General features: G+C 44.6%; 1 long non-coding RNA gene across 1 annotated transcript; it reads right to left on the bottom strand.

Moving 5' to 3' along the window:
- Nucleotides 1-9,158: 9,158 nt before the first annotated feature.
- On the bottom strand, nt 9,159-13,303 carry LOC130253133 (uncharacterized). The gene is made up of 3 exons (XR_008840521.1): nt 13,102-13,303; nt 10,592-10,717; nt 9,159-9,485 (listed from the first exon to the last, which is right to left on the bottom strand). It is a non-coding gene; the product is annotated as an uncharacterized LOC130253133 (long non-coding RNA).
- Nucleotides 13,304-13,336: the final 33 nt, after the last annotated feature.

The raw sequence follows: 13,336 nt of genomic DNA, 5'->3' as shown, positions 1-13,336 counted from the left end.
GTGCTTTTCTTAAATATATTTTAAACTTAGAAATATATTTAACTTCCCCAAAATCAACACAGAGCCCAAACCTGCCCAAAATCTCAGCCATGCAGACCCAGCAGCCATCCAAGCTGTGCCTGTCCTTTGTTCAACACATTCCAGTTTCTGCACAGCTGATCCACTGGCAACATCCCATCCCAGAGGTTTCTTACACCTCCCAACATTCCAGGTGTGATCTGTCAGGACAGGTGCTGTGGGATTTATGTTGCTAAATGCCCACAGGCTCCTCCATCCCCCAGTTTTTATGGAATTACACCTATAGGAGCAGCTTTGGCTTGGCAAATGTACTTCATGTTGCAGCAAAAGCACTGGTTCAATAAAGCACTTAAACATACAGTTTATCTTGAGCATGTTAGAGATTATATCCCTCTTTAGCAAAGCATTTAAGTATGTGCTTAATTTAAGGATTTAATTAAGGATTTTAATTGTAGACTTCTGTATGTGCTTACCTGCTTGGCTGAATGTGGGTGAGATTACTACAAGCTGAAGATTTCAACATAAAGTCAGTGACTAATTCTGTCTGAATGAAGGTGTTACATTATTCTCACACAATGGAGTTAAAATATAAATAGGAAAAAGGCAAGAGGCAGTTAACTCGATTCTTTCAGCTGAAAGCAGCATCCACGACCAAATCTGAGCTGATGAAAATCTAATATTATTAGTTAGAATCCCTAAAGTGGCATTACAGATCAATAGGAAAAAGCACCTTAGAAATGAGTCTCCAGCTCATGAGCTTTAATTATGAGAAAGGAAGGATTCAGCCATCCTCTCCCTCTCATCAGTGACAGCGACCTTGGAATGTAAGTGGCCACCAACTAATGGGCTGTGGCATCATTTCTCCAGTCATTAGGGGATTTAAGTTGATTTGCTAAGAAAAGAGAATTTCTGCAATTGCATCACCAGCCTGTCTTTTGGGCCATTTCCATAACTTTTGAACTCTGTGACAAATTTCATCTAATTGAGAAAAAAAAAAAAGTATTCCAAAAATATCAAGCTCCAGCAAGCTGAATGCAAAATAAGTGTCTGGGTTTCTGTTTCTGTAGCATTTGCTGTCACTGAAGAGCTTTCCCCATCCCAGAACTGGGACAGTGTGCTGGTGTTGGGTGGGATGGAGTTCATTTTTTTGGCAGTGCTAAAACAGAATGATTTTTATCTTTTTGTGTGATACCACAAGGTATCACAATTCCTTACTGGATTTTTCTTTAAAAATTTATATATTGAGGCATCTTAAAATGCAGAAGGAGAAGTGATTGTTATCCAGGGAGACCAGCTGACACACCTACAGGGCACCCATCTGAGAGCATTTCTGCAGGTGAGCTGCCCAGGGAGATAACCCAGGCAGCCAAAATGACAGTGCAGGCTCTTATTGATCCCCTGAACCAACACAGGTGAGTTTCTGTGGAATTTTACATCTTCCACCTCTTTGTTTTCCACAAGAACCATAAGAGATGCTTCTACTTCTTGTCTACACCTGGACCTCTTTTTTCTTTACCCTCAGATTTCATTTTGAGATCTCAGACTACATGATTATACAGTATTAGGCTTCCAACCTTTTAATGGAAATAACAATAGGGGTGAGTGGTAATAAAGGCAGTTCCAGACAGCAAATCCACTCTCTGAGAGAAAAGTACTTCAAGCTCTCAGGAGCAAGAGGTGTTTTACAGCTCAGGTGTGTGGCAGACGTGCCTCAGGAAGGGTGGCTGGAAGCTGGGATGTGGGTATCAAGGAAAACAGGGAACACAGAGCTGTGCTGACTCTTCAGCCTGGCAGTGACTGTTTGTGTGAGCTGGGTTTGCCTCTCAGCATCACCACTCCAGGGAGGTGCCCAGCATCAGGATCTCTTTGCATCCTCTCTGGGAGCAGGGGAAAGAGACACCAATGGCATTTAAAGGGTGTGAATGGGAAAAATGCCAAGGGTGTGGTGACCAGGATCCTTGGTGGCTTGCACTGTGCAGGGTGCTGTGAGCACAGACACCTCTGTGTGCAAGGCAGGGCTGGCACTGACGTGCTCCTGTCTCAGCATGGGGAGAAGCAAAGCTCTGCCAGCTCTAAGCTGTAGAAGGTACATGACCTGCAGATGAGTCAATCTAATTTTATCCTGTAGTGAGCACTGGTGCACCTGTATAATGAATAGCACATTATCACATCTTTGCTTGACTATCTCAATATAATATATTAATATAGTCTTCATAGCCTTGGGTTATCATGTTACTTAATCTTTAATCTAGTGTATTTGGAGCAACTGGCTAGTGAGATGCAGCCCTCTTTATCCTCCTAAGGACAACAATAGCAGGAATAAATGTTAAACTAAAGGAAGGAATGAAAAAAAAAATAGCAGCTCTATTTGTGCTATGTTGAGATGCATTTCTTGGCAGCCCCAGAGATTCAACAGTCTGGTATTTATCACGACAAAACACAGAAATGTCTGATGATTACATGAAGGGAAATAAAGAGACTGATCATAAACTGCAGTCTGAGATAAGGGCACATTTTTACAGCAGGCAGCTGCTAAAACAGGGCTGTGTGACACCAGCCCCTGCTCCAGCAGAGGAGGGGACACAGGCCAGGGCAGGGACAGGGGCAGAGCTGCAGCCAGGGGTAAACAGGGCAGTTTAATACTGAGGGGGAGAATTAGGCAACCTGCTTAATCACATTATTTTCCACCAGGAGGATTATTTTTAAGGAATCCTTCATCTCCCATCAGATAACACTGCAAAATGCTGGCATTGTCTGTGGAGACTATTTAGGATGCTTCTTGCTGAATGAGCCCCTGGTGTGGTGTTCTGTGAAAGGAACCTGTGCAGCAGTGCCTGGAGCTGTCCCTGTGCCCAGAGGGAGTTAGCATCACCCCAAGTCCCTTGAGGACACACTCTGGATCCTGGGCTTGAGGCACCTGCTCTGCCCTGGCTCTGTTCCAAGGTGGGTGCATGGCAGGACCCCTTGTGATGCTTCCAGTCTCTGCTGGAGTTAGGACACCAAGAGCTGAAAAGTCACTCTATTCTTCTTACTGAATCCAAGAGCTCACAGAGCTCCAGGTGTGAGTGAGACCATCACTGCACAGCTCTGGCCAAAGCTGTTTGATGTGAGGGTTGGGATCTGAGAACAGAAAGGTGCAGATCTCTCAATTATTGCCAAGTGTGTGAAGTCTGCCATCCTGCAGGGAGCATGCTGAGGTGGAGACTTGTGTTGTTAAGGAGAACAGTGGCTGTGTGGCCAAGCTGGGAGCAATCACCAGTTTAATTTTAAGGCTACAGTTATGAATTAGGTCATGATTCCAGCACAAAAAAAGGAAATGTGTCATTGCCTGAACTGCCCTGGACATCACACAGGCCACTTTCCTGGTAGAAGGATGAAGGATAATGCTGATATTCTTTATTCTGTACAGAGAGACAGAAGCTCCTGGGTTTTAGCAGTTTAATCCCAGTGGTGGAAGTCCTTCATTTCCCTGGCATGAGCACAGAACAAAGTAACACATGATCCCTGTGGTTTGGCTGCATTTCATCCTTTTGCAGCCTGGCATATTTGATGCAGGGCTCGAGGGAATGATGAATTGCACTCTAAGAACAATTCAGTGAAAACACATGGACATGCTGTATGTGATACAGATCCTATGGTATTAGTAGGGTTAACATAGAGTTGTACTGTGAACCTCTGCATGGAGAACTCTTCTGATGGATGCTTTCCTCATCCTTTCTGCCCCAAATAAAACCACCAGTTTTTTAGGACAAATTATCTCCTCTTGTGGAGATGAGGACATTGCTGAGTTCCCCCAGCAGCCTCCCAGGATGAAGAGCAGACCCTGTCACTCAACAGTGCCAAAGGCATCAGAAGCAATTAAAGAAAAATAAGAGTTGATTTGAAGAATGTTATCATCATTCATCTACTTGGGGAAAAATAGGATTTTATCACTGAATATCAGAAATTAGCATTTATACTCTGATAAGTATTATGGCACTGCAAATGATTCAATTTTAGATCAAGAAAACAATAATGCAGCAAATCAATGCAAGAGGCTAAGACTGCTCCAAGTGGGCAGGGAGAGACTTTCTGGCTCCAGTCTTGGCCCAAGGGAAGAAGCCAGGTATCTCCCATGCCTGAATTTCCACAACAATTTTGACTCCAGGCATATCATGCCCAGCTCCTTTTGTAACCATTCCTCCAGCTCCTCTAGGATGTTCACCCTTCATGGTTCTCATGTGTCCTGTCCTCTTGAGGCAGATGAGCTCATTGCAGGGTAAACTTAAATGAGGATGGTGACATCCAGGTCCAGGAGATGAAAAAACAAAGATGTGCAACAAAGCAAGGTGGTTTTGAGGGAGAAGTTGAAAATTGCCATAGCCTGTAATTGTCCCTGCTTGTGCTTTGGTGGCTGCCCTTGGACAGGCAGTTTTGTCACTCTGCTCAGCTTCTCGTTGCTCTAACAAGGGACAAGGAGCTCCACTGATCTTTGAAAAGCCTTCAGTAAGTGCCACGTTTTTCTTTCATGTTCTGGATGTCCCTGCTACAGCACACATACATCAAACCCTGTCCGTAAAGGAGTAATTAAATGGCACTGCTAAAGGCATGTCATAGGATGGGCCTGATTACAGCTCACCCAGAAATGTCTTCCCAACTCCCAGACTCTTTGACGTGATTCTCCCCCCTTTCTCTGAATTTCTTCCAGCATTAATTTCAGCCAGTCCTGGGATTATTTGAAAAAGGGCCTTGGGGGACTTGTTCAAAGGCACTGCCACCATGGACAACTCTGCTTTCTGAACTGAAGCATTTCACTCCTATCTGACTGGACATATGAGCTGCTCAGCACTGCTTCATTAGGCAAGTTATTTTTAAATTCCCAGAAAGAGCAAAACATTGAGAGAGGAATTAGCATTTGCCGTTGAAACAGCTGCCAAACAGAAGAGGCAGAAGGCACTGAGGGTCCCCCTGCTATCCCTGGGATTAACCAGGCACCAGCACCCAGTCACTGACACGCTCCCAGACTGCAGGGAGACATCAGAAATCACTCCCAAGATAAGGACTGGTAAGTGACTGGCCTGGTTTGAAGGGCAGGTGTCTGCCAAGAAAGGCAGAAGCTTCTCTTTGAAATGGAGAAGGTAAACTCCCCTCCTACAAATTATTAATATAATTTTGAAATTAAGGGGCTCTCAGGCAAAGAGATGGGAATTAGGAATAACAGTTCTTTACTAGGAAAATTAAAATAGAAATGCAGTATTACACAGAACAATCCCAACCCTGCCAGAGTCAGAATCCAAGCTGACACCCGTCAGTCAGTCAGGGTGTTGGCACAGTCCCATTCAATGGTGGCTGCATCCTCCTGCAGGGGCAGATGTGGTTCAGCTGGAGCAGTGCTCCTGGAGAAGGTGCAGTTTCCTCTGAAGGTGCAGGGATGATGTAGAAGGGTCTGGTTTTCCTCTGGGATCCAGTGGGTAAAGGCTGCTTTGGTGTTCCAAATGTCAGTTTTTATCTGGGTAGGAAAGGCTTGGCTGCTCCCCTGGCTGGAGCATCTCCCAGTGGGATGATGGAATTTTATCAGTCATGCCCTGGGACTCACTGGCCATTAACAGGAGATATCTCCTGGAGGGAGGATGGGCTGTGGGAAGATAAAGATGATTGCCCAGCTGGTTTAAAGATGGCCCATGAGCAGATAATGTGTGCCAGGAGATCAGGGTCACTGCCCCAGCTGGGTTAACAGATGGGGACAGAATCCACATTGCTGGCCACATCAACCCAACACAGTGACCATCAGAACTCTATTCTGGATGTAAGTAAAAAGGAGATCATCAACACTGAATAAGAAAATAATCTTGGAAATTTTTCTCTCTTCCTCCAGCCCCATTCTGTAGTTTCTCACTTCTTCTTTCCCAAATTTTTCACTTAAGGATTTTAACTCCATTCTGGTTTCTCCACACAAATGAATGAAGTAATAAAGCCTTCCCAGAGTCTTTGCTTCCCCTAAACAACAAGACACCCAGTGGGCACCTGACACTTTCCAAATGCCAAGGGACTGCAATAAAGCTGATGCTGCTTGATTATATTTTCACTCTGTAATGGGTTTAAGTTTCCCAGTGGCTGACAGTGCTCTTACAGGCCAGAGTTAAAGCAATGAATTGTCTGAGGCACGTTTTGGTGGCTGTTTGCAAACCCTGATTGCCCTGTGGTTGGTGCTGCTGAGGGCAGCCAGGATTCACACAGATAATGTTAATAATGAAAAAACAAAAAAGTGTTGAATATGGGAAGGGGAGATAGGTGAGGTAAAAATAGCCTTTTCACCTCTCTGGGAGCATCCAGGCAGCACAGCCAAGGCAGTGTGTAGGTTGTGCTGCCTGGTTCACCCCTCCCTTTGCCCCTGCCTGCAGCCACAGGGTTTCTGTATTTATCCAGAACAAATCTAGCAGGAGCTGTTCTCATAACCTGCTCCCAATTCCTGCCTAATGAAGGCCGCCAGGTTCCTCTGAATTAACGCCTGTTCAAACCAGTGTGTTTCCTTTGGAAAAAGAATTATCTCATGAAGTTTTTCCAGTATTCTTCAGTGACAGGCACTCTGCCACAGCCATCAAACTGCGTGTGGATTGTTCCAGTGAACAGCTTTCCCCAGTTCTAAAATACACAGTGACCTGTACTGATGTCCATCTTCCTAAAACCCTCTGCCAGATAAATCATGGAGTCACAGAAGGTTTGGGTTTGAAGGGAGCTTTAAGATCATCCCATTCCAGCCCCTGCCAGGGCAGAGACACCTTCCACCATCCCAGGCTGCTTCAAGCCCCGTCCAATCCTGAACAATTCCAGTGATGGAGAAGCCACAGCCACTCAGGCTGTGCCAGGGCCTCCCCACCCTTAAGGGTTAAATCTGTCATGTGCCTTCCCAGAGACTGCATTTAAAATGTCCCTTCACCTTTTATTTCTTAGTAAACTATTTTCCTTGGGTGTTTTCTCATCAAGGTGTGTTTTCCAGCCCTCAAGGAAGACTTCCTGGAACCCTCACAGAGGTAATAAAACCTCTCCTGTCTTCCTTGGTGCCTCACTTTATGGTTCCTTGGAAGCATCAGCTACTCTTGGCAGAGCATCTCATTAGGAGCTCATCTTCAGCTGATTATTCCTCTTCTGAGTCACTGCTTTCCATGACTTTGTCACCCACCCCTTAGTCCAGCTGCTGCTCTATTCTTAGGCTAACGACTTTACATCTGCTGGCACAAAAAAACAGGTTGTTTATTTAAACTCAGCTCATTAAGTGATCCAGATTAGGTTTGGTATTGGCGACCTGCCCCAACTTCTGTGCAGCTGCAGATCACCAGTAATGATTTGGCATTTTCTCACAGGTCAGTGATCACACATTAAGTGGTGTGGGGTCAAGAGCTGGCAGGAAGGGAGCTCTGCTGTGTTCAGTGTTCTGCTTACAATTACACTTGGAGACCTATCAGTTAGTTTTCAGTCCAATTAATATGTGTCATATTGACACATCGTTCCTCTTTCTCAATCAAAGTACAGTGAAAGACAAGATCTGGTCTCTTGCTGAAGGTTTCTTCTAATAGCTCTACTACTGTAAACTGACATTAAGGAAAATATCTGGTTAACAGGACAAAGCCTGCTCTTCCTAATGCTACAGCATCTCTTTGAAATTATTTATTGGCTTATTATTTAAGTTGCTATTTTTTCTTATGTATCCTTGATAGCAGAGTGTCCAGGAATGTCTCCCATTAACCTTTAAGGAGACAAATGGCTGAACAGATCTCCTGTGGCCTCTTCCCTGGCAGCTGTTCCCTGTGAGGGGCCAAGTGCCCTCCCCTGTTTCCCACTTGTGCCAGAGCCAGGGCCCAGCCCAGCCCAGCCCAGCCTAGCCCAGCCCAGCCCAGCCCAGCCAGGCTCCATGGGCAGAGTCCCTGGTACTGCCCAGTGCTGGGCAAACCCTTGGATCTGTGCTGTCAAAGCCAGCAGCCCCACACTCTGTCACTGGGATGTCCCCAAACCCCACCTGCCCATTCTGATATTTCCAGATCTCCTGTGGGAGCTCAGCACAGCTAGGAACACCAAACCCAGGGGCTGGGCAGCACTGAGGAGACTTGGTGTGCTGTGAGCAGAGGGCAAAGGGGAAGAGCTTCAAGGTTCTAATGCTTAGAACTGTTCACCAGCACAGGGGTGGGACTGTCCATGTGGGGACTGTTCCTTTGGGACTGTCCATTTGGGACTGTCCCTTTGGAGATTGTCCCTTTGGGGACTGTCCATGTGGGGATTGTCCCTTTGGGGACAGTTCCTTTGGGACTGTCTATTTATGACTGTCCCTTTGGGGACTGCCCATTTGGGATTGTCCCTTTGGGGATTTTCCATGTGGAGACTGTCCCTTTGGGGATTTTCCATGTGAGGATTCTCCATGTGGGGACTGTCCCTTTGGGGATTGTCCATTTTGGGACTGTCCCTTTGGGGATTTTCCATGTGAGGATTGTCCATGTGGGGACTGTCCCTTTGGGGATTTTCCATGTGAGGATTGTCCATGTGGGGGCTGTCCCTTTGGGCCTGTCCCCTCCCTGCAGCCCCTGGGCAGCCCTGTCTCAGTGTCCCTGTGCTGTCTGTGCTGCCCCTCAGGGGAGGCCATGGAGCAGGGCCTGCGGGACTGCTGCAGATCCATCCGCATCGGCAAAATCCTGATCCAGAGCGACGAGGAGACGCAGCGAGCCAAGGTGTACTACGCCAAGTTCCCCCCTGACATCTACAGGAGGAAAGTGCTGCTCATGTACCCCATCCTGAGTGAGTGGCTGCCACAGCACGGGCACACAGACTCCTCTGGGCCCTGAGTGCTGCCCTGAGAGAACATTTCCACACTCAGGGGCTTTGGTTGGGCTTTCTGCTTGGGTCAGGTGACAGAGGAGGGAATTGCTCAGGCTGTGCCAGGACACAGGTGACAGAAGAAGGAATTGCTCAGGCTGTGCCAGGACACAGGTGACAGAGGAGGGAATTGCTCAGGCTGTGCCAGGACACACATTACTCAGCTGCACCAGTGTGAATGCAGAGCCAATCGTTTGGGCACAGCTGCTTTTGGGAGAAAGCTGAGATTAAGACTTGATATACATTTTATTTTTTTAGTTTTGCGATGAGAAAAGACACAAACTGTGTTTTTCTCACACTACTAAAAGATGGTTTTTTGACTAATGTTATAATCCTAGAGGCAAATTGCTTTAAAATTAAATAAAATTAATGCTAACCAAAACCAAAGTTAATCTGGTAAGCACAGTAAGGAGTTCATCAAGATGAGGTAACTTTTCCAGTCTAGGATTTTATTCTGTCCTACCTGTGGAGCTTTTCATTTCCATTTGACTATTTCAGATGAGCTTTCTTGCCTCAGGGTTTTAATAAAATCCACCAACTTCTGTGCTTAAAATCTGGCAGTGTTAGCTTTTTCAGAATAGAGATGAAGTTCCTTCATCAGGAGACAAGATTTCTTGAATTAATACCTGCAGAGGTGAGTTTTCCAGAGAGAAAGGACAAAATCATCATTCAGTTGCACTTGGATATTCTTGGACAGCCTAAGACAATTTTGTCAATCAGAAGGAAAAATAAAATCTCACTTTTTTTCCCACTTGACTTTGGCTCATTCTGGCCTGAACAGGGCTCAGGTGCAGTGACAAAGCACTCTGGTGACATGGACAAGCTGGTGACATGTTGGGGTTGTATAAATTGCCACACTTTGCTTTAACTACTTCATCTTCTGTAGCCTGAATTTTTTAGGTGCAACTGGATTTATAGCACCTAACTAGGTACTGACAGCAAACACCAGAGAAATCCTTTGGGATTAAGCCTATTCAGCAGAAGTTCACACATCCTGCATTTATCACAGATTTTGAGTGTAACCTTCTGCCAGAAGCTACAGAAAGACAAAGTCAATTTTAAAAGTAAACAGCAGCCCAGCTTTAAACCCAGGTAGCTGGAAAAAAATCAGAATTCCTGCATTTACACCTCTCATCTGCCTGCTCTGGTTCTGCCTCTACTTTGAGTATACAAGGATCTGAGTTTGGTTTCTTATTTTTAATTTTTTTGCTCAGGTTTAGAAACTCCCAAGAGATTCAGATTTCCTCACCTCACTGCATTTGGATTATTACTTAGCTATATTGTGAATAAGTTATTTTAATATATTTTTAGAAAAAAAAAAAAAAAAAACCAACATTTTTTCATCTATCACTGCATACCTAATAAGCAGTTTTTAAAACCCTGGGGAATTTAAAGCAAATTTATTTACCCTCACTGAAGGAAACAACATTAAACTTACCATGGAAAAGTGTTGCAATTCTCTTTAGCTATATATACAGCAGCAAATTGAAAACACTTAAATAGGAATTACACCCTGCTTTTGCTGTAGATTTTGGATTTTTCCCTATACTGCAAAGATCTCTATGCAAATATATTTTCCCCTACAAGCTTTTTGAAATATGCTGCTACACTGATCCTAATTTTGTCAAAGCTGTTAAGGAGATGTGTGCGCACAGGTCATTAATTGTTATTAATGTCAAGTGGATACTGGAATCCATTAAGTGGTTTGGAAAAATCAGAGCTTATTCTGTACCTGTGAGGGCATTTGCAAATAAATCCACCAAATCACAGCGAGGGAGAGACTTTTCCTTTGCTGTGTGCCCTGGACCTCAACTCCAAGTTTTTAGTGCTAAGGAAGGTGTGAATCAGCAGGATCCAGCTGTTTTGTTGAAGGGGAAAGAGACAAAAATGATGTGTCAGATGTCAGGAGGCTGCTCCAGGAACATCATCTCATCCGTCCATCCAAACAGAATATGCTCCACCTCCCATTTGCTCAATAATCCCTAATATTTTGGTGCTTAGGTTATTGGTGTCTAAACAAAGCCACTTTTATCCTGCTCTGACCTTGCCCAGAAAAGGCAGGATTCACTTTGATGCATGATCAGCCTGTGGCAGTCCCCTCACCCCTGATTTCCTTTGAGGTGACACTGAGCAATTTCCTGCTGCTGTGCAAATTGCCAGTACTCACACTCACACTGCCTTATCAATCGTGGGCACAAGGCTGCCCATGAGAAACTGGATCAATTCTGTGCCCACCACCTGCTCTCTTTTGACAGTGGAATGGATTTTTTGCCAGCTTCAAAGGTGCCTGTCAAATATAAAAGTGTGCCCTCACTCAGCCACGGGGTCTCTGTTTGGGGGATACAGTTTTTCCAGCCACTGGAATTTGTAGGGCTTGGAGCACTGCCTGTGTAAAACATCCATTTGTATGGGTTGGGAGAAAAAGAACTTTTCCCAATGACAAATATTTTGGTGCATTAAAACCACAAAATTGTTTTGTGACATTATATTAAGTCTTCTTATTTTGTTTTTGTTTTGTATTTTTTTTTTTTGTTTTGTTTTTTAAATTTTACTCATATTTAACAGTCAAAGCAGTGCTGTTAGGTCACAGCTTAACCCTGCAGTAAATGTAATTTCAGCAATGATGCAAAGGTCTGCAAACTCACTCTCCCAACCCCAATTTACTTTCAAAAACATAAAATGTAAACAATCTGCAAGCAAGTTTTATGCTGCATTAGGTATCACCTCTCCAACACTCCAGCTGTGTGCTGTATCAAGTATCACCTGTCCTGCAGCTGTAATGAACTCAATTGCTTCATGTACTGGTTATTTGAACAAAAATATAGTTGGGAACCTACACCTGCTCCAGATGAAAGTGGGATTCCTTCCTGCTCTCCATTACTAAGGATTTTGGCATTTTCCTTTCCTGGTCAAAGGTTGTGGCAAGTAAAACTGATGAGAATTATGCCCTGTACCTGTCCCTTCCCTTTTCTCTCACCCAGACACTGTGGCTGCCTGTGAGTTCTCAAGTCTGACAGGGGAAATTTAAAGTGTGAATATATAAAAACACTTCGTTTACATAAGAAGTTTGGGTTGTATTGTTGGAAACTCAACAGTTTTCACAACCTTTAAATGCAACACCCCCCTCAACCTGACAGTGCTATTTTTATAATGAGCCACCAAAAGGAGAAACAAAGGTGTCTCGTGGGCTTCCTGAAATGGTGTAAATCCTTAGGAATGTTTTTTTCTCTATGTATGGGATATTATGAAGATGATTTCCTTCCAAGACCTTCAGACTTTTCAGGCATTAAAATGGGATCTTTCAAAACTCCACTGCCCTTGATAATTTCAGCACTGAGGGGGAAACTGCTGAAGTGCTTAACCCTACATAACATGGGAAATCTGGCATTAAATTAATTAAGGCTCACATGGGAAAACAGGAATATCTTAGTTTTCATATGGCATGGCAGCTGTATGTATTATATAACACCAGGTGAGAGGGGAAACTCTGCCATTGTTAGAGGGGAAGGAATAGGTTAGAGGTTAGAATGTCAATGGTTAAAGGTGGAGGAATGCCAAAGCCTGGAGGGAAAGGAATGCCCATTGTGATAATTGATAAATGATTCGTGTTAATCATAGGAGTTTTGGAGTTTGTATAAACCAGAATACGTAAAATAAGAAAAAAAGATGGACCTAGATAAAAGGAAATATATGATTAAACCCACTCTGTTTAAATCCCCCTGTTATGAATATTGTGTATACCAGTTTGTGAAAAGAGAAAAAAAAAAGTTTTCCATCATCTGAAAGGTTTTTTTGCAGAATCAGATTTCCTGCCTTTGTGTGATCAATCACAAAGTATCTGCTTAAGATCAGACATCCCACTTCTGTTTTTTATCCACCAAGACCAGATGGTTACATGACCAATTGTCCCAAGAGCTGTCCCACAGAAGTTTGGAAGTTTCTTTGACCACCACTGCTTACCTTGCAGAATTACTACAACAAAACAATAACAATTATTGATTACTACAAGGAAAACCATCCTATAAAAAGGGAGCTACAAACCAAGTTCTGTGGAAGCGTGGTGCGTGCGGTGACCCCTCACATTTTCCCCAGCGCTGCTTGCTCTGTCTATATAAAATAAAGCAATCTAAATTTTGCTAAATTGCGAGACTTTTGCTTCTCATTTATAACACTGCCAATATCTATCTGGGTTTTTGGCACCATCCGCATACAAGGAGTGACCTCTGCCCGGCGCACACACACCTGAGGTGACACGAAACGCCCTCACACTTAGGGGACCGCGGGGACACGGATGGTCCTGCTGCTCTGCAGCACGAGCGGACACCGCTGATCCCCGATCCCCGATCCCCGATCCCCAATCCTCTCTACATTCCCTGGGGGCTGTGAGGTGAGGAGCAGCCATACCGTCCCCGCCCCACCCTCAGCCTTTGCCCCGCGCCAAAATGGCGGCGGCCCCTGAGGGCGGGGCTGCCCTCCC

Source organism: Oenanthe melanoleuca, chromosome 4A, assembly GCF_029582105.1.
Source record: "Oenanthe melanoleuca isolate GR-GAL-2019-014 chromosome 4A, OMel1.0, whole genome shotgun sequence".
Lineage (NCBI taxonomy): Eukaryota > Metazoa > Chordata > Aves > Passeriformes > Muscicapidae > Oenanthe > Oenanthe melanoleuca.
This window is presented reverse-complemented; position numbering and strand designations above follow the sequence as displayed.